Source organism: Ixodes scapularis, unplaced genomic scaffold (genome assembly GCF_016920785.2).
Source record: "Ixodes scapularis isolate PalLabHiFi unplaced genomic scaffold, ASM1692078v2 PGA_scaffold3__209_contigs__length_174095766, whole genome shotgun sequence".
Classification (NCBI taxonomy): Eukaryota; Metazoa; Arthropoda; class Arachnida; order Ixodida; family Ixodidae; genus Ixodes; species Ixodes scapularis.
The window spans coordinates 54,287,330-54,310,955 of record NW_024609868.1 but is presented as its reverse complement, the minus strand read 5'-3'; the positions used below and the strand labels follow the sequence as shown (position 1 = coordinate 54,310,955).

The window sequence follows — 23,626 nt, the reverse complement described above, 5'->3', positions numbered from 1 at the left end:
AGTAGACTCACGCACGCTGAAAATGCGCGCACACCAGAAAAACGGTCACTCACGTCGCGCTGACTTACAACTCAAATTGTATTTTCGTCTTGTTTCTTTTTCTTTTACCCGTATTAAACTTCTTCGTTCTCTTTTATACAAACAAAGAACCATCACCAACTAACACGTGAAATAATAGAGGCAGCTAACATCATAAAAAGGAGTGATACTTGTGTTAGCGCTCCATTCACAACGCTTACTCAAAAAGAATTGTTATATCTTGACTCTCGAAGGTAATGTGCGATAGACATTGCTATTTGTTTGTACAAAAGAGAACGAAGAAGTTTAATACGGGTAAAAGAAAAAGAAAAAAGACGAAAATACAATTTGAGTTGTAAGTCATTGCGTCGTGAGTGACCGTTTTTCTGGTGGGCGTGCATTTATAGCGTGAGTGAGTTTACTTTGGCGCTTCTCCTCGTCTCCCTCGTCTATCCTTCCTTCCGATAGTAGAGCGTCACGACGTTAGCGCGCGCGACACGAGAGCGCCGTGACGTTAGCGTCACGAGAGCACACAACCAGTCCAGCGCGAGTGGCCCGACCGGACCGACCACTTGTTCGGGAATCGCGTGTTTTTTATGCAAAATTGGCAGGGATTTATACTGCGGAATTCAGCGATGACATTGCGAAATGAGCCGATGAAATTTTGGCGTGTGACAAACCACGAAGTGCTGCAAAAAGCTGACAGCAAAAGAAAAAAAAATATTTGTAGTGTGCATTTTTGCCGGAAAAAACATTGCAGCTGACCTAGCTTCATTAGTTCTTTGATTTTGTATATCACAGATTTTCCGGGGAGGCTTTCCTGTATCTGTCAAAAGACTGGAAAGATCTGCTTCCGATAAAACTGCGCCGAGCTTTCTTTCAATTAGTTTTTTACTGATACTTTTTTAGCGGTTTAGGATAACTACCAAATAGATCGGAGCCCAAATGCCCGTCAAGAATAGACCAAATATAGGAAAAAGTCAACTATTTATAGTATATCCGAGAGGCGCACCGCAGCACTGTGAAGAGATATTAGACCTCGCTGCTGCACTCAACTGCAAACTTTCCCGGTACCTGTATGACCCAGCCGACTCCCCTGCCCCCCTTTTCTCTCCGATGTCAGTAAACCATTGGTTAGAAAGAGTCGTACTTGTTTTATTTTTATTTTTTATTAAGGTCATATTCAATCGATCAAAAATCACCAATGCTTCAATCCGATGAGTAGGATAATTTTGTTCTGTCTGTGGAGCCGCGGGTACATCACACAGTTTGCGGTGATCGCTCAAATGGGGTGCGCTATCATGACGCGCGCTTAACTGGTCGTGCGCTCTAGTGACATGCGCTCAAATGTCAAGCGCGCTACAGTCGCAGCGCCCTCGTGTCGCGCGCTCTAACGTCGGCGCTCTAACGTCGGCGCCCTAGTGTCGCGCGCTCTAAAGGCGCTCTCCCGCACCGTCCCCCCTCCTCTCGTGCTCTGCCTCCATTTAGCGAGACATTTTGGGAAGATTTTCCCGTTAAATTATGCGGAAAAACGGAGCTGGGCTGCAGCCCTGAACTGCAGCCCAGCTCAAGGCTGCCGAGTGGCGCTTCGAGCTTACTATGCGCAGAACCTTTTATATTGAGAGAGTTTGGCCAATGGGCGGAGCTTGTTGCCCGCTAGAACCAGGGGATTTGGCCGATACACAAAATGGCGTTACTTGGTCTTGTTTATTCTTGAGAAATCGCATGGAGTTCCTATGAGTCAGAGCCATGAAATGGCGGACGGAAGTAGCCAGCCCCCGGTTGTTATAGACTACGTTGCTGTGGTTGCCAAGCTGTGAAAATCCCCTTAAGAAAGCCAAACTCTCTCAGTATAAACGGCTCCAACTATGCGCCGGTGCCGCTTTGCAAACATAGGTGCTATCATGCCTCACTAGAGAGGCCGTGAGACAACGAGCGCGTGTCCACTCCGGCCATGAAACGGCACAGTGAGCGTTTGGCCAATGGATCAATCGTGGAGGGCCGAAAACAGCGACGCTTTTGGTCGCGCACGTCGCCCATAGCACTTGGGCGAAAGAGGGAAAGCGCCTTCTGAACACCGTAGCACGAACACGCGAGCAAATTCCTCGAGAAGACAAAGAGCGATCCGTCTAACTCGGTTTTCTCGGGGAAAAGAAGCCCCTGCCGTGAAACCAAGACTGAAGAGAGCAGGGCTCGCCGGTGGTCTGCGAAGAGGCCAAGGGAGGCCAACTTACCCGAGCCTCGAGGGAAGAGCAAAGGGACGTGATCCCAAAAGGGAAACCGTTCGGTCCGCTACCGTAGGAAATTGGCCGAGTCGGGGCCCGGCGTATACTTGGGCCTTTCGGAGGGGCGCGGTCCTAACTTAATGACCCGACGGAACAAATAAAACGCGCCTAATCTCGTTAAGTCGTTCGTCCGCTGCACACGCCGCTGTCTACTACGTCCTTCGAGAACCTCTCTAACCCGTTTCACCTTATGATGGACCGCGGAGGAAGCTACGAAAAATTCCAGCTAATCAAGCGCTCTGAAAGTATCACGGGATTGCGTGCGCGCGCGTCCCTACGTCCTTTCTTGAGGTCACGTGACACTCACGTGGCGTTGGATTGGCTTCGATGGCTAGTAGTGTTCCCTGCAGTCCAACGTAAGGGAAACGGAGTAGAGCGCTCGCGCGGTCTGTACTTCTCCGAGCCACTTACACTATGGTGCAATCTTGATTTCTGGGGTTCTAGGCGAGTTGTAAATAACGCACCGCTTCGTCGCCCTTTTATCGTATATGCGTTTCGGTCGTGCCCCATGTTCGTATTTGAGACGTTGAACGCGCAAATCGAATCAAGCCCGCTTTGTCCGGGGTTTCGATTCACCAAGATTCCATTTTGCCACAGTCCACAATTCGGGCAGAAGGGCGGTAGGCGAAGGTCAAAGAAAGAAGGGAAAACAAAACTAAGTAAAAAAAAAACACTTCGATATATATTTTTTTTTTTATTTGCGGGGGGGGGGGGGGGGGGGAGGGGAGGGGACGTTAATTACCAGAAATTGCATTGTCGTAGCAATGGCAAGGCCTGTTGCCGTTTCTCTAGTGAATCTGCGACAGGGGAGTTAACTTTTTTCAAAGCGTATGCGCCGAGAAACAAGGGGGAGAGGAGGAGAGGAGAGGGCGCGGGAACTTCAGAACGCCGAACTCTGGTTGGAATGATTAGTTAGTAGAGCTAATTAGCGGCGAGATGTTTTGGTGGCGCCCTCCTTTGGTTCCCCCTTGTGACGTCATTACCTTGCGAACAACAAGTTCGATGGTGTTTGTAAATAGCATGGTGGAAGCCTGAAATCATTGCGCTTTCAAAGCAATACTGCCAACACCGTCGAAATTAAAGTTTTTTCATTCCTCTTATTTCCGTCGATGGTATACCCTTTCCGACATCATAGTCAGCTTTTGGGCCAATCGTGGAAGGCCGACCACAGCGACGCTTTCGGTCACGCACGTCGCCAATAGCGGCGAGATGTTTCGGTGGCGCCCTCGTTTGGTTACCTTTCGTGATGTCATTCCCTTGTGAACAACAAGTTCGATGGTGTTTGTAATGAGCATGGTGGAAACCTCAAATCATAGCGCTCTCAAAGCAACACTGCCAACACCGTCCAAATTGAAGTTCTTACATTCCTCTTATTTCCGTCGACAAGAAAACCTTTGCTGATGTCATAGTCACCATTCGGCCAATCGTAGAAGGCCGACCACAGCGACGCTTTTGATCGCGCACGTCGCCAAAAGCTAGCTGCTTTTGTCTACACTGCATTTGTCAAACGCATTCGAATCTGAGACCCCAACGCCGGACGCCTACATTTCGCGTTCTGAAAGTTCTTTTATATTCCGACGTTGAGCGCAGCGAACGTAGCGTAGCGCAGAATCTAGACCTTTCATTGGCCGGCGAGCAGGAACTCGATATCTGCGGCCAATCAATATCTGTGTGCGCTGCGGTACGCCGCGTTTGCTACGCTCGACGTCAGAGTATAACATAGTCTTAACGCGTTCGATGAGTGCAGTGGTATAGCCCCTTCTATACTCATGAAACTTGGCAATTCGACGACGGAGCTATAAGCGGGTTTCACATGCAGCGATTTTGGCCCTAAAGCGGCGCGATTTCTGCCGTCGCGGCGCCCGTGCCGCAGAATTGCTGGTGCTGGCCAGAGCGCCGCGACGGCAAAAATCGCGCCGCTCTAGGGCCAAAACCGCTGCATGTGAACTACGCTATAGAGTGCCCTGTCGCAGATTTGGAGCGCGAGGACCTGGTATAGCACACATCATCAAAGAGCAATTTCTCGGGGAACCTGGACGTCAGCGCACAGTTTTTGCAGTGATAAGAACCCAAAGCACACTTTCGGGTCTTGCGTCTCACCGCAGCGGCGAGACCCTGCGTTCCGGCGCCTCGGCGCAGAGGGGCGTCAGTAACGTTGCTTTTCTCTCATCCGTTGTCTGCCGCTCCACCTTTTCCATTTCGGCGGTTACTTGCCCTGGCGATTCGCCAGGCTTTGTCAGTATCTATAGGAGGCTATGGCAGTGGAGGCAAAGGATACCTTTGTCTCCACTGCACTCGTCGATTGCGTTGGAATGCGAAAGCAAAAGCCGGACGCCGGCGTACCGCCTGCTAACGCGTTCTACGAGTACAGTGGAGATAAAGGCAGCTAGATTTAGGTCTGCCCAGAAATCACTCCAATCAGAGTTCGGCGTTCTGACGTCCACACGCGTGCTCGTCTCCTCCTTTCCCCCAGTTTCTCGGAGCATATAATCACTGAGTATGTAGGCTTTACATGACACCCTGAAATGTATGGAAACTTTACAAGTCTCATCAAAGTGGTATCTAGCAGCACAGTGAACTAACGTCTGGAAAGTTCAAGCTCGGCATCGGTACCTGTCTTCAAAATGTTTCTTCACCAGTCATCGAAAGCCGCCATTAACATGTACAGATGTGATAGTCTTAGGTGATTATAGTTATTAAAGCATTCAGAGAGAATTTCAGAAAGAGGGAGTCATCGCTTCATGCAATCAGCGGTAATTGTTTACTGACTTCTAAAGGCTGACTCACACATTTCTGTCGGTAGCGTTCGCAGCAACCGATACGACAGCAACGGCAAACATCACCCTAACAACTGTGCTCACTGTTTACACCGTGCAAGCGGTGCAAGGGGTGGCTTCGCGAAGCTATCATGGGTCATGGTTGTTTCGGTGTTCTGGTCGTTGCTGTCGTTCGGGTTATTTGTGAACGCAACAGTCGTAAATGTTTGAGCCAGCCTTTACAACTAAACGTAAAAATAAGCTTCCTTATTGGTTTATTTGTTTTCATACAAATTTTTGTTTTTGCGAGCGGAAAAGAGCCAGGGAATTGAGCGTATGGGTTCGCAGTACCACTACTTGACGACGGTACTCGCAGCATTGAAATATGACGGTGATAACTATATTGATAATTCATTTTGAGGCAAGAAGATGAATTAAGAACGATAGTAAAGGAAGTTAGATCAGTTGATTGAGTGTACAGAGGTGAAGAATTAACGAGCAACGCTGTCAGTGCGAAACGCGCCACCGCGATCTATTGGTGGCTCGTACATGGCTCGATCCGCAAGTGTGATCGAGAGGGGTAATTTCTTCGCCGGTGACGGGCTATTGAACCGCGTGAGCAAATGGTGCGGGACCAATTTTTCCCACGCAGGAAACGTTTGCATGCCTCCGCAGCCAATCAGAACACAATGAGGAAGAGGCGTGTGCTGACATCACATCCTGGCCGAGTCGCCCGAGTTGTTGACGTTGCCGCCGAAGTTGTCAGAGGTCCCAAGTTGTGCAAAGGACGTCGTCTCGCTAGTATCATTGTGTCGGCAGAAATACTCAGCAACACCACTGAGACTAAACCATTCAACCCTGTTCGGCAAGTGGCATCCGAAGGACGAAGACAGTGACCACAAAGAAGATATAAGGAATAAAATTGGCGAAAGCTGTACGTACCGTACACACGTTGTCTCCGTTTGCTCGTGATTTTATCATTTCATTCTCATATCGCTGAGAGAATGTTGGGCATTGTTTCTGCCCTGCGAGCAAGCGTTGACTGCAAAAGCAAGTGTGCAAGAACAGTTTTTCGAACACCGCTCAAGCCAGGGGCAGTCTGCTTTGGTATCCGCGACAAACCGCAGCGGGGGGCAACAACTGTGAACGGCGAAGTCTTTTTCCGCTCAGTGGGCTCGGTACGCGGCAAGAGTTTTCCGCAAGTGCGAACGAGCCGCCTTTAGAGTGGGTTCGAAATTCCGACCTCGTTTTCTGGTTGCCAGACTCGCAGCGGTACACGCTTCATTAGCGGTCCCGTTTTGCCGACTGCGGCGGCCTGAGTGACCATCGCGTCAACTGACCTTTGTTTCGTACAGAGTTGCCACCTGTGACTTTGTTGCATTCTGTGACATTGTGGCATTCTACAAACTCGCGCTGGTGTGAACATAAATGTTTCTTAGAAACTCTCAGCTCCCTTGTCGACGCTCGCGCCGGGCGTGGTCGCGAGCGAAGCTTTCCCTTAGCATTACGGGGAAGTTTCGTGACCAGTGGGGTAATCAAGGACGCTATCACGACGGAAGGTAACTAACGTGTTCTGGAGGCTGAGCATCGGAAAGAGACACGTTGCTCTTTTCATCCTGTCAGTGCCAGTATATCAGGAGCTATGTACATCAGGCAACGGCCAGCGTGCCACTGGTAACAGATGCACTGATGGAAGTGCTGCACCATTCGCACCAAATTGAACCATGAACGAAAGTATGATACATCTAGCTCCAAAAGGCCATTCTTGCTAAAACTGCGCCAATTCTGCGCCGAACAGGCTTCATCAAAGCAAAAACAAATAGTTACTGGTCGACCCCAATATTCAGGGAAGTAGCAGAAAAGGAAAATGATACAAAAATGCGCTTCACGGCGTTTCTACTTTCAGTATAGTTTGATCTTAAGTCAGAGCACAGTTGAGGGCTCGAACACGTACAACCAGGAACACACCTGCTACAACAAACGTCGGGGGACATTCGCTGCACTTGATTGGTCCAGCCGATAAATGGACATGTATACACCAACTCATGTTTACAAACAAACCGGAGCGCCCGGAGCGCCCCTAGCGGACGCCACTGGCGCTGCGCATGCGCGATTGGGGTGTGGGCAAGAAGCTCGCCGTCGCCCATAAGCAAACCATTGAAATGCGATGTTGTCGGCGTCGGTGTGAGTCCCCGCGCTCTTTTTTGCATTAGAATTGTTGATTCTACGTCCTCCTAGCGATGTCTGACTACTTGAGCGGCGTCAGCGAAATTAACGAGGCTCGTTACACCGCAAAACTTCGCGTGAATAATCTGACATGCGGCGATTCATTCCGCGTGGACGCCGCAGAATGTACGCTAAAGCCTGATCCACATGATGAGATTTCGCTCGCAATTTTCAGTAGCGACGTCGCTCAGATTGCAAAAGCGTGAACCGAGATGGTCGACGTCGATACTGAAAATCGCAAGCAGAATCTAACCAAGTGAATCAGGCATAACAAGTCGGTGATAGCCACTGGTAACAATGATCAACCATCTCCTTGTATCTACTGTTAAGGTCGAGCCTGCTTACAAACCTTTAAACTTAAGTCTTTTGAGGCCTGCACTTCTTATCGCAAGTACCGGGCCCACGTTTGGTCTACGGGCCGGTGTCCTCTAAAAGAGCAGACGACAAGCAGAAACGTTTTAAAGAGCAGACGACAGTTCGAACGATCAGGCGACCGTTTGAACTTGAAGACGCACTGAACGTAGTTAGCATGTGGTCCGTACAACTTGACGGTTTTCCGGCGTTCATTTTGGAACAAAACAAATAAATGTGATGGCCAGAACTATCCGCGAATTCAACCCAAAATGCTTCCCGCCCAAGCAATTGTGGTCCGACGGCGTCTGGTTTTCCCTTTTCACGGCACATATCCATGTTCTCGGACGAACCGAGCGCATGAAAACTGACCTTCAAACCTTTCTCGACCCTTTTGGTACAGTGCCAGTCGCAGCATTTTGACAAGAAGGCAGGTTTTTGTCTGGTTCCTTTCAAAACAACGCAGGAATACACGTCTCAGATGGGCACTTCCACCCACAGCCCCGGACCGGAAGTGCGTCCGACGCGCCACCACCGCGCCGTGACGTAACAGAGATGAGTTCGTGTATAGGAAGGTGATGGACGCCATGATATCGCGCTTTGGCGCAGTTTGGTCCTACTGGCTCATAGCGTCGGCTGCGCTTTGACTGATAAGGAAACGAAGATTTTTCGTCAGCTGCGCTGGCCGGTTGATGCACTGCCTGGTTGATCGCCGACATCATCTAAATTTCCAGACGGTGTCGGTAATGTCGGAAGCTAGAAGTGACGCAATTGCATGGCGGAAAATGTGATAAGGCAAAATTATGGTCTTAATTGTACTCCTGACGAGATCACTTGATTCTCGCGTGTTCCACATGCCTCCGTGCCGTGGCTACATAGTAGTGATGCACTTGCGCCGCTCGCGTTAACCTTCCCCGCCACTCACTAGAGTACGCGCGTCGAGCTTCCCCGCTTCGCCCCGGAGTGCTAGGAGCAGCGGCTGACATGAGGGATAACCTGGGTTAGCTCGATAGGCTCGGAGTTATGCACAGTACTACAGGTCTACTCTCTTTAGTCTTGGTTGTAAGTTCACCGAGGAATTTAACAATCTGTGCCGTATATAAAAAAAAAAAAAGAAGAAGAAACGCGGGTTTATATTTGAAAATTATGGTAGTGAAGGCAGCTCCCGTGCTGAGGTCGCTCGAAAGAGGAGCGAACTTTGAATTTACTCTGGTTCCAACGCGCTAAAGAGCAGTGTCACATTTAAAGCACAAGTGCAGGTTCTGATAATATTTGGGGGTGGTTGCTTTTAAAGGTTATGATATTAAAACCTTGAGTTTGGTAGGTTTATAAATCTTGGGGTATGAATTTTTATTTATAGACGTGTTAGCGGATATGCTGGAGTTTGCTGGGATTTTTCAGAAATTTTATTTACGGGCTAAATAAACTTCTGAGTATAAAATGTGGAGGGGAGTGAGGCCGTATTCCCACTGAAATGTTGCGCTATGATTAATTCTCCGCCATTCTTTTTAAATGTTTATTGTATATGAAACCTACTCTCACCAGAGCCGTATTTCTAAAAAGAAATATCTATGCTCCTTTTGCGCTGTTTCTATTCCTGTTACATAAGGTAATAAATAATATACCCCAGTATCATAGAGGTGCCCCAGTCATTATCAAAGATGAGACCGTTAAGCGATGCAATTGCTTTTTTTTATCTTTAATTTCAACTGATGTGCCCCAAGAGCGTCAGTAGCTGCTCCAAGCCAATATTTTGCCTGCTCCAAAACCTGGTCCAAAATGTAAAATGCCCCTTCCATCACTGCAGCCAGGGTTTAGCTTGCAATGTCTTGCAATGTGCTTTTAAGCCAGGACCATCTAAGTGTACACTCGCCCGACTCCAAATCAAAATTTGGCCCCAAACACCGATTGCGGAGATGCAGGGAGGGTTCACATTAGGGTGGTTCCTCAAAACTCCAAGCGCCGGGCTCCGTGCATTTTGAAACACTGGCCTACCTCTAGGGCGAGTTTAACGGGGAGAGAGGGGAGCTCCGCCGATGTTTCAGCTACACCTACATTAAATGGATACGCACTGAAAGCTGGTTCTTTTTCTGATTTTGGAATAATATTTATTTTCCGAACATTTACCGCAGCTACTTAGGGGAACTCTCAGTATGGTACCAGAACTAAAATTGCAACTTCCAACGCAGGGACAGCCGAGCTGTGACGTCGGAGACGCTATGTTGTCATTTCAAAGCAGATGAACTGAATGAACGGCAAAGGTGCGCACGCGCACCATAGAGTACGCATAGGCGTTTTCGTGTTAAGCCGAGTAACACACCGGACGAAAGTTCCGTAGCGTTTTGGAACCAGTCAAGGTGCATTAAGCAGAAATAATTTCGTCTACTTGCTAAACAACTTTCTTAGACCCAAACTAGGATTTCCTTGTGGTAACTGAAGAACACTTCAAAAATCGCGCCCTCAAGTTTGAAATTCAGGGAATGACGAAACTGCATGTGTATGGATGAACCATTCCCTGACGTTGACGTGGCTGCTTGAATGTCTTATGGAATGTTATTGGACACAAACTAACGCCGCCTTTGATCACTGCAGAACACTTGAAAAATCGCGCACTCAAGTTTTAAGCGTGTAGCTCCATATAATTTCACGCCCGTGGTTTCGCCTGCATAACACCCACCTAGCTTTATTGGCTTTACCGCCCGAGAACCTTCCTGGCATAATTAGAGAAAAAGCTTTCTTTTGATCATCTAAATTATCAGCAGTCTCATGTTTCGGTGTCTACGTGGCGTCGCAAGATGACGTCACGACATCACGTGACTCGCGGTGTCACTTGACGTTATGAAGTCGCGTGGCGTTACTATGCAATGTGTCTTGACATGACAACGTCAAGTCATGCTGTCAGCTGAGGCCAGGCAACAGGTAATGTGGTGCGCGGCCTGTCGTCAGCGGCGTGACGTCAATGTGGAATCTTTTGGCGGAGTGCCGAAAATGGCCCGCGTCGATATGGAGCACGGACGACGGCGCGAAACCCGCCAAGTCTGCCGCTAACTGCTATCTCCGTAAAACACTGCAACGGTATGCGAAATTAAGAGGACAGCATTTCTCGTTATGCGGAACGGTACTTCCTATAAGAGGTATTCAGTGGACGCCATATTTGAGGTTACTGCTCACAGCGCATGCCCGGGAAGAGTTTCCCATCAGCTCTCGGGCAACCGCTCGAGAAGAGGGAAGGTGAAATCCTCTTATCACCGGGACTCTCCTTTGTAGGGCCCAGGCTTCCCCAGACGTCGCTATTCTCCCTCTAGGAGATTATTGAAGATTACCTTGCCACTCAAAACCCTTACAAAAGCATCGTTCCGCTCTCTCTCTTTCCCGGTGGTAAGAAAGCAGCAGCGAGCTCAGCTATGACCGCCAGTGAATACTCCCTATCCCGCCGTCGGGTGTCGCATCTGAAACAACTTAGGGTTGGAATTCAAATATGAGTTCGTTCACTTTTTTTTTATGACGGATAAGGTGAGCCGACGCCGATATATATATACAACACATATTATTCTACGTAAAAAGTTCAGCGCTAGATACAGTGTGCTCCTGCATATGATCTTTCCTGATTATGCATGAACGGACCCTGAAAACTTTACAGGGTGTTCTATAGATCATCCGGGTTTTGAGAGTGATTCACACTAACATGTGCTGCCAGTACGTCGCACCAGTTAATGGAGCAGCATGATATAAAGCGATCAAGTCTCTTTTATTTATTTTATGAGGCGCATGGCTGTTTTTTTGTAACAACACGGAGAAAAACACAGATAGTAAAAGTGTGCCATGTACCTTGTAGAGCGTATCCGTGGTATCAGTTCGTTTTCAGGATGGGCCCACCTGGTAGGATGCGCTGTAAAAGAGAACAAAACTCATTGCAGTGACTGCGCAACCTTGTGAACTCAGTAGCGCGTACAATGTTATAATCGCGTTAAAGTTTCAAACGTTTATACGTAACAATATTTATATCATGTCTTCAGAGTTTCTTCATTGCCGAGATTATCAAAACTCAGACAAAAATTAAAAGGCGAAACATAAGATGGCAGACTGATCAATTCAACACGCACTTTCTCCGCAAACTATGACCATCGCAATCCATCGGTCGTTCGCAAAACTCTGGCGCTCAAATCGTAATAAAGGACATCCGAAAATCAGATCGAAGTCTCGCCACGTCAAATCTTCTTTATAATTCTGATCAGGTCCTCTGACTCCTTGCCTTAATATAAAAAAGTAAATAAACTGCAACTGATATTGCTAAAGCCGCAGACGCTAAAGCCTCTTTTTGAGAAGAAAATCTTCGTCTTTTCCTCAGTCACTGTGTTTTTTTTATATTTCATTCTACTGAATACTTCGTTCCTTTTGTTTTTGTTGTTAGTTTCTATACTTTATAGACTCCTAAATACACTTGCTTTGAAACCTTTTTGCGAACAAATCCGAGGAGGGGCTTTCTCAACTTCTCCCGAAGAAAACTCGGCAAAATCGTAAGCTGGACGATTGAAACGGTTATTGAAACCCCTGGAACTCTAAAGTAAAAATTCTGGCGGATTCAAGAGTGCTGGTAAAACCTAAAGATGTGTTACAAAACACGCAACCGCACATATACACACATAAAGCAAAAGTTAATATTTAGATCAACAATGAAATAATTCAAACTCGGAGAAATGTCTGCAATCTTGAAGCGCAGATTCTGCCATTGCACTCTCGTTCGGCCTTCATGCAATAGGGCTATGTGCTCAAGTTCAAGCCATTACATTTTTGCAGTAGAATCGCTGCTTATGGTACGACGTCGAGTAGGTTTCGAGCGCCGAGTTTAATCTTCACGAAGCCGCACTGAGTCGACCGAACACAATAAACGTCAAACGTGAAGTGGCATTTCAGCCACTCACGTTTTCCGAGCAAACTAAGCAAGTCCTAAATTTAAAACACAAGATGAAAAAAAAAATGTCTCGCCAGGGTGTTTGTCGGTACCTTGTGGAAATACTACATTGCTTCGTAGAGTTTATTGGATCCCACGTCTTTTTCACTCGAGATAAGAGCTGCCTTTTAAAATAAAAAACAAAAATTATGAGGGTTTTCTTTCCTGTAGAAAACGAAACAACAAATTGCGGCGAGCAATACCAGCATTCCAGAGAACACGATCAGACAAAACAAAAATGCAATGTGCGGAACGACAGGGCATGTACGTTTCACTTTCGCTTATTCATTGCCCTTGTCCTCGTAGCATTTTGTTTTTAGATTAGCTACATTATTAGCTTCGTCAACAGCTTGGATTCTTGCGTTTTCTATCGTGGTTAGCAGTCTCCACCCTCAATAAAAAAATAAAATCACATTGTCTTTTATGTGAGTTTTGAAGGGAGAGCATGCTGTGGATTTTAGAATGAATCATCCAATTGTGGGAATCCATGTACGATCGGCAGCGTGCCATTTAATATCTTTAACGGCAGACCAAAATATCGCCCTGGTCGCTTTGCTCGTATATTTTGATAGAGCTTAAAATTGACCTCCGGCGTCATTTTGAACCTTTCGAACGTTTAAACGCACGACGTGAACATTGGGAGCCAACGTTCGTGTCAGACTGCTCAAACTCACTTCCGTCGCAGAGACCTCTGGATCGGAAACCGGTCAGGCGTCACTCTGCTACATTTTCCCGGGGTTGTATCGAGTCCCACAGCACGTCACCAATTTTTCCCCACCCTCCATCGCAAGCCAAAAATATCCTAAACCAGACGAATTCCGCGACACCACAGACGCTCAAGATCACTAGAACGCACAACGCCGTGGAGGAGGGAGCGTCATCTGCTCTCGGACACAACCTTTGTCGTCACGAGCGCTCCTGCTCGTTGTTGTCAGTAGAGCGGCAGCCAGCGATTGCGAGGTGTGCGCGCAAACTTCAAAATTCGTTTTTGTCGAAATAAAATGATTATTTTGACTACAGATTTTGTAGACACACCCATGTGTGGATATTTAGGGCATGATATAACGCGAAGCTCTGTTTAGTGCGTTCACAATATTTTTTTCTTTATGATTCGATATTTAGTGTTAATTCTTGTCTGCTAATACCAATATCTCATTGGCCCAGGAGCGAGAATGCAATGCTCGGAGACTCGACACACCTTGTGTTTCTTAACGTGCCGGTGACTATAGCGATTCTGCTTTAAACAGGTGTTGTTCTCCCGTGCGCTCCGAAACACTGTTAGTGCCAACAAGTGAGCGTAGGTGCTTCCTGTTTATTTCGTAAAATAGAAGGGGTCATGATCAAGGATACTGTTGTAGTGAAAACAGTTCTTTATGGGTGTCTGCCTAAGCGGTAAAATTCAGTGTCCCCCAGTGCTCTGCTTAAGTAAGTTGCCAAAAAACACAGTTGTAGTGTTTGCGTCAGCTCTGTCACGTGGGGAAGTTCTGTGTAATCACTATACTATGGGATGTGCGTGAAATAACTCCATCCCGTTACTTGGATTATTAAAATTGTTCTCATCAGCGGGAACGCAAGATTATATTTAAATGCGGATTAACTTCAAATTGCGTTAACTTTTATATAAGGAATTTATCCGTAAACATGTAAAGAACATATATATTCACTCCGTGGCGGCGAACAGCGACGCACTATATAGCAAGATGGAAATTACTCTGACTAGAAAACTGAGCAAAGTAATTTTCTCTTCTCAAGTCGTGGTAATTTTACTTTCTAAATCCACCGTGTTGGAAAAGACAGAGTCGGCTGCAACAAGCTGTCGCCCATAAACAAACACGGACGGGCTGATGCTGCGACGCTTCGGCGAAACGTATAAATTACCCAAGAGAAGTCGTGCGCTATCCAATTCGAGAAGGTTTTTACGGCAAGGCCGTGACAGCTGCTGCGAACGTCTGTACAGGGGAGTGAGTCTTGCGAAAGTGCGTCTCCGTCGTTGAAGCGTTTAGAGTAACGTCAAGTGCGACGGACCAAGCTCTGTCGTCAGCCAGAAAAAAAAAAAAAAAAAAGTGCACCGTTTTTGTTGCAGTTTTTACAAGGCATAACGGGACAAGAAACTTGAGTCGTATCTTCGTCACGAAGACTTTGTATTATAAATCTATAAAAAGACGCTCTATTGTGTAATTCTTCTGTTTTCAGTCTGATTAATTCGTTTCGTCGACCGTTTTATTTTTAAGGGCTTTATGTCGCGTTTTGTATCGAGATATGTTGGTTTTTATGGTCAAATTTCTTTCCTGGGCGTTTGAACAGAGCGGGGGGTTAGCATGTCTCAGCGGTAAGGGAACAATGTGGGGAATGTACGATATGATTTATGTCTATAACGCTGTGCGATTTCTTTTTCTTCAAGTGGTTAATTAAGTGTCGTGTACTTGCCGTGTACGTTAGTTCGAAGCTCGCCACGACTCATACATTGTGCGGCGCCTCGGTACCGCGTTGCGTCAGCTTACGCATTCGTAATCACCACTCCATGATGCACGTTAAAGGGGTCATGACACGATATCGGGTTGGAATGTTCCTGACTTTGCAAAAGCGTACTCGTCCTAGTCTGGCCCAGTATACTCGCACGGACCGCCACTGATTCACAAGCTTCTTTGTCGTGGTGAAATTGCGAGGATAAAAGAGGGCTTTGTCTTTCAGTTTCACCTTAGCAAAGCTTGATGACGGAATAATGGGATCTAAACCACCCACCTGGCTACAGTCGAGCGCGGCTCATGGATTGGATACGAAAACTGCGTGAGCACTCGACTTCGGCTCGTAACAATGAATGCCTCGGCGGAAACTCGGGTAGTGGCTCGTGTCCAACCTCTGGGGCGATGAGAATAGCCTGGAGCTGAGCACACGTTTTCTACGTTGCCGACCCCAGCGCGTGGCTACGATTAACGTTGGCGTCATGAGATAAACACCAGGCCACGTGGCTGCTTGAACGATGCTTATATCACGAATTTACTCGCCGACTGGCACTGCTTAAAAAGAAAAACTAAGGCAAGTTTATTCGGTTATTAACGTTAGGGAGTGATTCTGAGTAGCATTTGGCGTAAGTAGAAAACCGTTTAATGTCGCATTTAGGCAGACAGAGCGATTCCAACGCTTCTGTAATTAGCGTTTTTATGATTGTGGGAAGAATAGGAGGCTATTGCGTTTTTAATTAACTTAAAGCGCGCTATTGTCCTGTCAGAAATGGATGTACTTAAAGGGTCTAAATAAAACTAAACCGTTTTCAGCATTTGTGCTTTTTTTACTGCTCGCCAGGCCTCATGAGTGACAGCTGTCGCAAGTTCTCCGGCACCAAGAGAAGTCTAGTGTACTTCCGTTTTGGCTTTGTTTCAAAGCAACACATGCGTTAGAGTGGATCCGCCAACAATAGAGGGTTTTAGAATAGGGGGCCCCAACGCGCCCCCGAGCAGCTTTGAACGGTGCACTCCGCATGCGCATGAAGAGCTTCTGCGATTGCGCAGAGTGACGCCATAAGCTGCTTGTGGGACGCAAAGCGCTGCCCCCCCCCCCCCCCCCCTTCCCTATTTTAAAACTTTCTAATGACGTAATGACCAGGCCTTGTCTTCTAGGTGGAATTGGCGCAGTTCGGATTACGCAGTGCTGGTATCCAATTCGTTGGCTGGACTCGGCTGACTTGGTTAAGAACTGGGGATATATCACGCCAGAAAACAAAAATCAGGAAGCTTCGCGAATTACAGGGGGAAATAAATACGGTCTTGTCTTAAGATCACGTGTTTTAAGGTGAAACTAACGCTTCTGGATTCCTCACCTCGTATGCTACTTTTTGTTTCTTCTCCATTAAGCAATAGTTATTCAGTACTATTCGAACTCAATATTCTTTGATTGTCTTTTTGAGTGGCACATGCGTACGTATAAAGACATAGACCCATCACACAATCAAAATAACCGAAAAGTTTTGACAAATCATTTGCACGATGCCACTTCTAGACGACACGTTTGTTTGTTTGTTTGTTTCGTGACCAGCTTGTGACGCTTAATTTAAAACAAGCGTAGTTAATGAAGTGCATTTTACAAGTTTTCGCAGAGTGCTCGCCGTATGTACAAACAAAGGGAACGCCGGCCCAGATATTGTTCATCTCAAAAACAAATCGTCCGAAACTGGGTATGCCACTAAAAACGTTCGCGCACTTTCTGAGTTTTATTTCTTTTAAGAATATTTATTTGCAGCATTCTACGTCACCTTCTTTTGTGAACATCCCGTTTAAACGTTAAAATTTATCCGGAACACGCCATGTCGAACTGACAGAACCGAGACACGAACTACAGCCCGCAGGGGTTCGTTTCTTAGACAGCGCCTCCGGGCGCCCTTTTGCACATAATGCAAACTTTACAAAGGAGCGCCATTACTTTCGCTCAAACACGCTTTTGCATGGTGCCCTCTGTTGTTGACCTCGTTTTTTTTCTGTTTTTTTTTTCTTCAATATTTAAAGTTGAAAAGAGCTTGGCAGATTGAGCACAGCGAGGCGCCTCCTGTGAGAACGCGGCAGGTGTTCCGAAGTACCTGCTGAGGAGTTTTCGAAGCTGTGTGCCTTCTCGGAACTCGCTTACATTTCCACCTAATGAGCGTCCATTACCCTAACCTCTCAGAAGCGTTCTAAGGTTCTGTAGTATCCCAGCTGGGAGGCCGGAGTAGGACTTATATTTTTGTTTTTTTAAAGACCCTTATTGTGTTTTATAAAAAAAAAATGGCCTGTCAAGCTTATAACAGTTTATTAGGTTTCCAACTGAGGCCCCAATAACCATACCACGTATGAGGACAAATCCAAACGATCGTTTCATTCGAAACTTTTAACCACATTCATACAGGGCTGAGTTTTTTTCTCAACTTCCGTTGAACTGGGTAAACAAAACAAGAACGCTGAAAAAATTTTAACATGCACATAATGTTGACACAGTTACTCTAGCCACTTCTCTACATAGCCACCGCACATATTTAGTCAGTTACTACTTATGACGTTGCACAACCTTTTAGATGCCCTCCCCAGAGATGGTGGCGGCCTAGGTTTTCAGTCATTTCATCATTTTTCAGGAACAGTGTAACTCGACACAGCCGTGTAATGTGTACGGAGGAAAGTGCATGAATGTTTGGAAAGGACGGACAGATGTCTCTGATGTTGGGATGGTGATGGTTAGAGAAGAGCGTCTGTGGCAACTGAAGGTCTGGCTGAACTCTTGAACAATGACTGGTGAGAACCCGGGCTGTAACTTACATTGGGGAGGGAATCTAACTGCTTCTTTATTAGCCAATTCATCGGAAGGACTGAGAACCGAAGCGGTACCTTTCTTTGGGGGGGTTCCATTAGCTGTCTTAATTTGCATTCTTGGAAGAAAAAAAGTTAGTAAAAAATACAATAACTGCAGCAGTTGCTATCTCTCGATGCCCGTTACTACATTTTCTTCTAGCTATTACTACCTCACATACACCACAGGCACGGTGGTTACAAGTCAAGAAAGTGGGGATAGTAATATTTACTGTATTCGTGGGCAAGAACTTTAAGTGGCTATGCAGTCAACGCTATTCGAGACTCCAGCTGTCTATAGGGGTGGTTCCCGTTTTGACCCATTTCCAATACAACCTTCTAGTTTGTTCCTTGCTGTTTTGACCCGTCTCAAAACGACCTCTCGTCTCATCCTTTCCCGATTCGCCCTATCCCGAAACATACTTGCCGCTTCGGCCATCGTTCGTTATCAATTGGGTCGGTGCGTTTGTACGGTTCGTTAACAGTTGATCACGTTCAAGTATCCAGTGTCAGTTCTTCTTGCTCACCTCACTTCTCCCTCTCCGAAACAACCTCGGAGACATGGCACCGTAAGATAAACGCCGTGTCAGGGAGGGCTCACCCGAATATTTACAGCTTCATCGACCTGAACAAACGGGATGAGGCCTTGACAAGGATATCTCTGCAGCAACTTGCAAATGGTGGTGCCGTGCGGGCCAGATGACAGCCGCGAACTATCATAATTAGGGTGTCGCTTTTCTGATGGTGCGATTTTACTGCTCGACTTTCTCAACCAAGGCGATATCATTTTGTGGTTTATAATTTTTTCCTGTGTGCGCGACGTTTCTGTGTTTGAACTCGTAAGAAAATGAAGCCGGAATCATATGCCGGTCAACCTGTCTGATTTATTACTCTTCAAAATATCCCGTTCACTATAAGGAAATTCTAGAATAACGTACGGAAGCGCTTTGGATAACTTAAAATTAGCGTCGCGATATATAAACTTAGGCAACGTTAAGTTTTGCTTACTCAAAGAGCTTGCCTGCGTTATTTAAAGACTTCATTAGGGAGTTTTCGTAGACCGCGTTTCCCCCTCCGCCAAGCTTTCCGGAACGAAAAGCCGCTACTGCGCCTGCGCGCCGATGTGTAAGGTTCGGGTATCGTAGCGGGTTGCGGAGAGCATCACGAAACGGCGAAAACGGTCTACGAAAACTTCCTATTATTGTACATTATTGTACATTTTGGAAATGGGTCGAAACGGGACAGGTTCAAATGGAAGGTCGTTTCGGGAAGGGGTCAGAACGGGACGGGTTCAAACGGGAATGGGTTGTTTCGGGCACTACCCGTCTATAAGTGTCGCCACTCGTTTTCCAGAATGGAGCTTATAGTGAGGGTCGGAGGTGCGTGATGGTATACCAGTTGCTGATCTCTGTCTAGCGTGCTTCACTGAAAGACACAAATATTCCTGCTTGTACGAGGATGCTGGAGTGTTATGCGCGAAGGTCACCTTTATATCCTAAAAACAAAAACGGTGATTGAGCGTAATGTCTACGCCGCGAGAAACTTTTTAATTTAGGAACAAAACCGAAACTAACTTATTTTTGTAACTTAATTTCCCGCTATGGGTGTTAATTTCGCCTTCTCTCCTAACTCAAGATTTGCCTCACAGCTAAATTATTCCGCAAACAAAAGTTTTCGCGGAAACTCTATTTTGTGACATGCATTTCTAATCCAGGAACTTAAGAATATTTTGGAGAGTTCAGTGTCCTTTTAGAGAGAGGGTCTTCCATTCACCTTAAAAGAAACAAAGAATATTGTATTTGTTGAAAAAATGAATGCTTCTATTTGTGTGTTCTTCCTGCCTTTTCTCGCTCAGTTAGTTGCCATGCGAAAGAATGAACTGCTGGCCTCATGGGAATTTGCCTGTTTCGATGAATAATTGCTTTAATACTATTCCCAGAACAATATTAACAGAATCGATCCAAATTTCAATAAATATCGCCATGGGTTATGAGTTCATATATTCACAAAAGGTATTAAAAAAAAAAAAAACGCTGTTCTCAAAATTTTTAAAACGGAATCTGAGTCCGACAGCAGAAGTGCGTTTTTATGGTAGCGCGTGACGCATAGGACTATATATATTACATCCAGTGTTTATTACGATATCAGTCTTGCATAGGCTATAAAGAAGACAAAATTAGACCTCTCTGTCTCATTTTGCATTGCATGTTTTTGTGATGGCGGCGTTTATTGGGCTTTACAATACGGCAATTTGACTTGTAAATGATACAATTAAGACATTGTATTAATAGTTTTTTAAACTTTAATATAATTTGGTGATTATGATTTCATTTCAAATGCGCGAAGGACAACGGCAGTCCAAAGTTGGCAGATCATCATTACTGGTAATAAATTCAGCGCTCTTAATTAACGATTTAGAAAATAAAAATTGTCTAAAACCAATTGAAACATTTCAGCTAGTCTGAGAAATCTATGTAAAATTGTATTATCTGGGTAAAGCTGCTGGTACTATCAAAGTAGCGACTTCTGACTGTCAGCAAAACTTCAAAATACGCCGCCAGTCCTTCCAAACGAAATAATTCAAAATACAAAGCAAAAATAATTATTTTGTTGTTTTTTATTACAAAACTACGCAGAACATTTTTTTTTTTTTTTTTTACTTTTTTTGCGCCGCCGTTTTGTCATTCTCAGCCTTTCCAGTTTGAAGGAGCGCACACCCGCTTGCACGTCTGCTCACTGCATACGTCTCATTGGCGTTGAAAAGTCAGTGAAACAGTAGCGAGTTTTAGTATTGCTTATACGAGGGAACGCAATCACCTTGTGTTCACGTTAGTGATGCGTGTTCCAAAGTGCGAGTGTGTGGAGCCGAACATTGTGTTCTTGGATTGGCGCATGGCAACGACACAGATCTGCAGCGTGGAACACGCAACTCTAACGCAAACGAACAGTATTTGCGTTTTTCTCTATGCGCGGTATTGAAACGCTCTAGTAAGGTGCAATCCCATACCGCCTCCAGCGCTAAATTGGGAAAGTGAGGAGTGTTGTTTGCATTCATCAATGACTGTTGGCGATTCATGATCACGAGCAGTTCCAACGTGCCCGCTGAGCCGAAGAACCGGGGGACCCTCACTAGAGCGGTTCCCGTTTCCGCCGCGAGAGGGCGAGCAACGAGCTGGAGACGTGAATCGATGCATGGGCGCTCGAGTACCTTGAGTGCTGATCAATGTTGTGCACGAGCACTTTTCTCTTCTAAAATGCCGCAGAAAGTAGTCCACGATTAAAGTGTCGCTGCGTTGTTGAGGAAAAGCGAAAACATGAACTAGAAATCGCACAGGAGTAAGTAGCTATATTGACTGTTGCATATAACTATAGTGTGAATGGATTCTTTTTACTAAGAAATTCATTCCTTGGACCATTACAAAATAGTTTTGAGGAATAAGATTCGTGAGAAGCAAAAAGACCAACATGCTTCTACATGTGATTATTGCTGAGGCGATCATAGAGAAAAAAAGGTGTCTCAAATGGACCGTGCAGCAATATTCGGTAGGAATCTTTCTCGCTTCATGCAAGCTTTTATTGGTACTAGTAAGCCTGCAGTATACTCGTTCGGGACGCCATGACCAAGAAGCTTCCCCGTAGCCGCGTAATTTCAAGGATAAAACCGGACGTTTTATTCTTTCAGTATCTGTTTCGCAAATTAGTTTAAACTGCTTTAATAGACTAGTGGAGCTCACCGGCAGGGGTGTTTTTAATTAACGAAAGCTGCCTAATTGAGGAACCAATATGTTGCCGCGTGCATGGCCGTGTCGGCCTGGCGCGCGGCTCCCACGCGAAGGCATAGGGTTAGAGGTCCGCCGCCCTAGTTCTCTGTATTATCTTCCGCGACTCTTCTAAAACGCTCTATCAAAACATTGCGACTTATCGCTCGTTTTTCCGAAGAATGTTCTAGACTACGTAGTCTGTATAAAAGAAGCCCTGAACAGCAATGCCGAGGCAGTCGCTCTTTTGTCGCCGTTGCACAGCGTACAGTTCATTTGTGTAAAGGGGCGGTGCAACGGTATTCAGTTAAATTGCTTTTCTCATTTTACACAAGCTTACTGTCGGCAGTGGGACCCAAGTTTTCTCACACGCAACGCCATTGACCAAGAAACCTCTTTGTTACATGTAGCTTCGAGGATGAAATCGAGCGTTTCCTTTCAATAAAGAGTTTTAGTAGATCCTTCCGATACCTCCGATACCCCCGTTAACGATACGATGTACGCTTAAAGGAAGCGGCAGGGTGCCGGGTTTTGTTATCTGAGTCATCGGAACGATCTGGTATACATCTGTAATCTTTCCTTGGCAAAACTTGACGACATAGTTTGGAGGTCGCAGTGTTGTCATAGTCCAACGTTATTAGATTAGGTCATTTACGTAAGTGACCAGAGGTGCTGCTTGCACGAGCAGTACCCACCCCCCTTTTTCACCCTCTCATCCCCCCCGCTTTCCTCATCCCGCCGGCTGGCCTCCCGTAGAGTAACATGCAGGGTGTCGAACCGGAACCGAACCGAACCGAAAACCGTAACAGAACCGTTATTTTTAGCCGAACTAGAACTGAACCGAACCAAAATTTTCGCCGCCATCTTGGAACTGAACCGGAACCGAACCTAAAAAAAAATATAACGGTAACCGGTTCAAAACGGTTCAAGGTGATATTTCTCTTTTTTTTTTATTTTTTGTTAGTATCACAAAATGAACATATGGGAATAAAAAATTGGCGGCTGTATTTCTATCTATGGATCAAATCGTCATATACAGTTTTGTGAGGGTAAAAGCGCTAAAAACAACGGACGAGTAAAAGAAACGAACAACACAGAGCGCTACTTGCAACTGAAGTTTATTCTCAGAAAACACACATATATATGTGTGTTTTCTGTGTGAAAACACACAAACATGGATCACCAACTAGCCCTTCTACGTCATATAAAGAATTGAAAAGTATGGTAGGTAAGTTGTGGGTTTTCATGGCACTATGATTAACCATGTGTCACGTTGTCACGTGACGTCATGGTGTCAATACATGTTGTCACGTGACTCACTGCGTCAACTCGATTTCATTTGAGGAAGTTACTAGGTGTATTAACATTGTTGACAGCATGACGGGACATGACATCATGATTTCGCACCGAGAGTCACGTGACACCGTGACGCAAGCGATTTTCATAACCCAGAGTCGAGTGCTCGAATTCATGACAATCAGCACCGCCAAACATTCGGGTAACGGCTCATGTCAAATAAATATGATAATAGCCCTACTTTAACAATATCTGAAGCTCAGCCCAAGCTTTTGCTTTCCAAACCCTAGCTGCCTAGAGCATGACTGTGATGAACACTGGCGGTATCAGATCACGTGGCCGCTTGTTTAAATTGCAAGTTGAGGAGATATCGACAGCTGTCTCTTTCCTTTATTTTTTTGTACATCTGCTATTAGGGGAAAACAAATGGATGTTTCCGCAAGCTATCAACGTTAGGGGTTATTTCTTAACACTATTTATTGAAAGTACAAAAACAAAAAATGTTGCAAGACCCATTTTTTATTATTGAGGCACCCAAATATCTTTTCGTTTTTGCTGAACTGCATCCGAAAGATGTCCCTGAGAATAGAAGCACTGAAATTACCTCATGCGACTTATTGATATGACGCTACATAGAACTACACGTGTGTACGGAAGGAATACAAAAAAAAGGATA

General features: G+C 45.8%; 1 long non-coding RNA gene across 1 annotated transcript in view; it reads right to left on the bottom strand.

Moving 5' to 3' along the window:
* LOC120836909 overlaps window positions 1-23,626 on the bottom strand; it is a 237,626-nt gene that overhangs the window by 74,797 nt on the left and 139,203 nt on the right. Inside the window, exon 2 of the long non-coding RNA XR_005714748.3 lies at window positions 11,465-11,525. This is a non-coding gene — a long non-coding RNA (uncharacterized LOC120836909). The remainder of the gene's footprint in view (window positions 1-11,464; window positions 11,526-23,626) is intronic.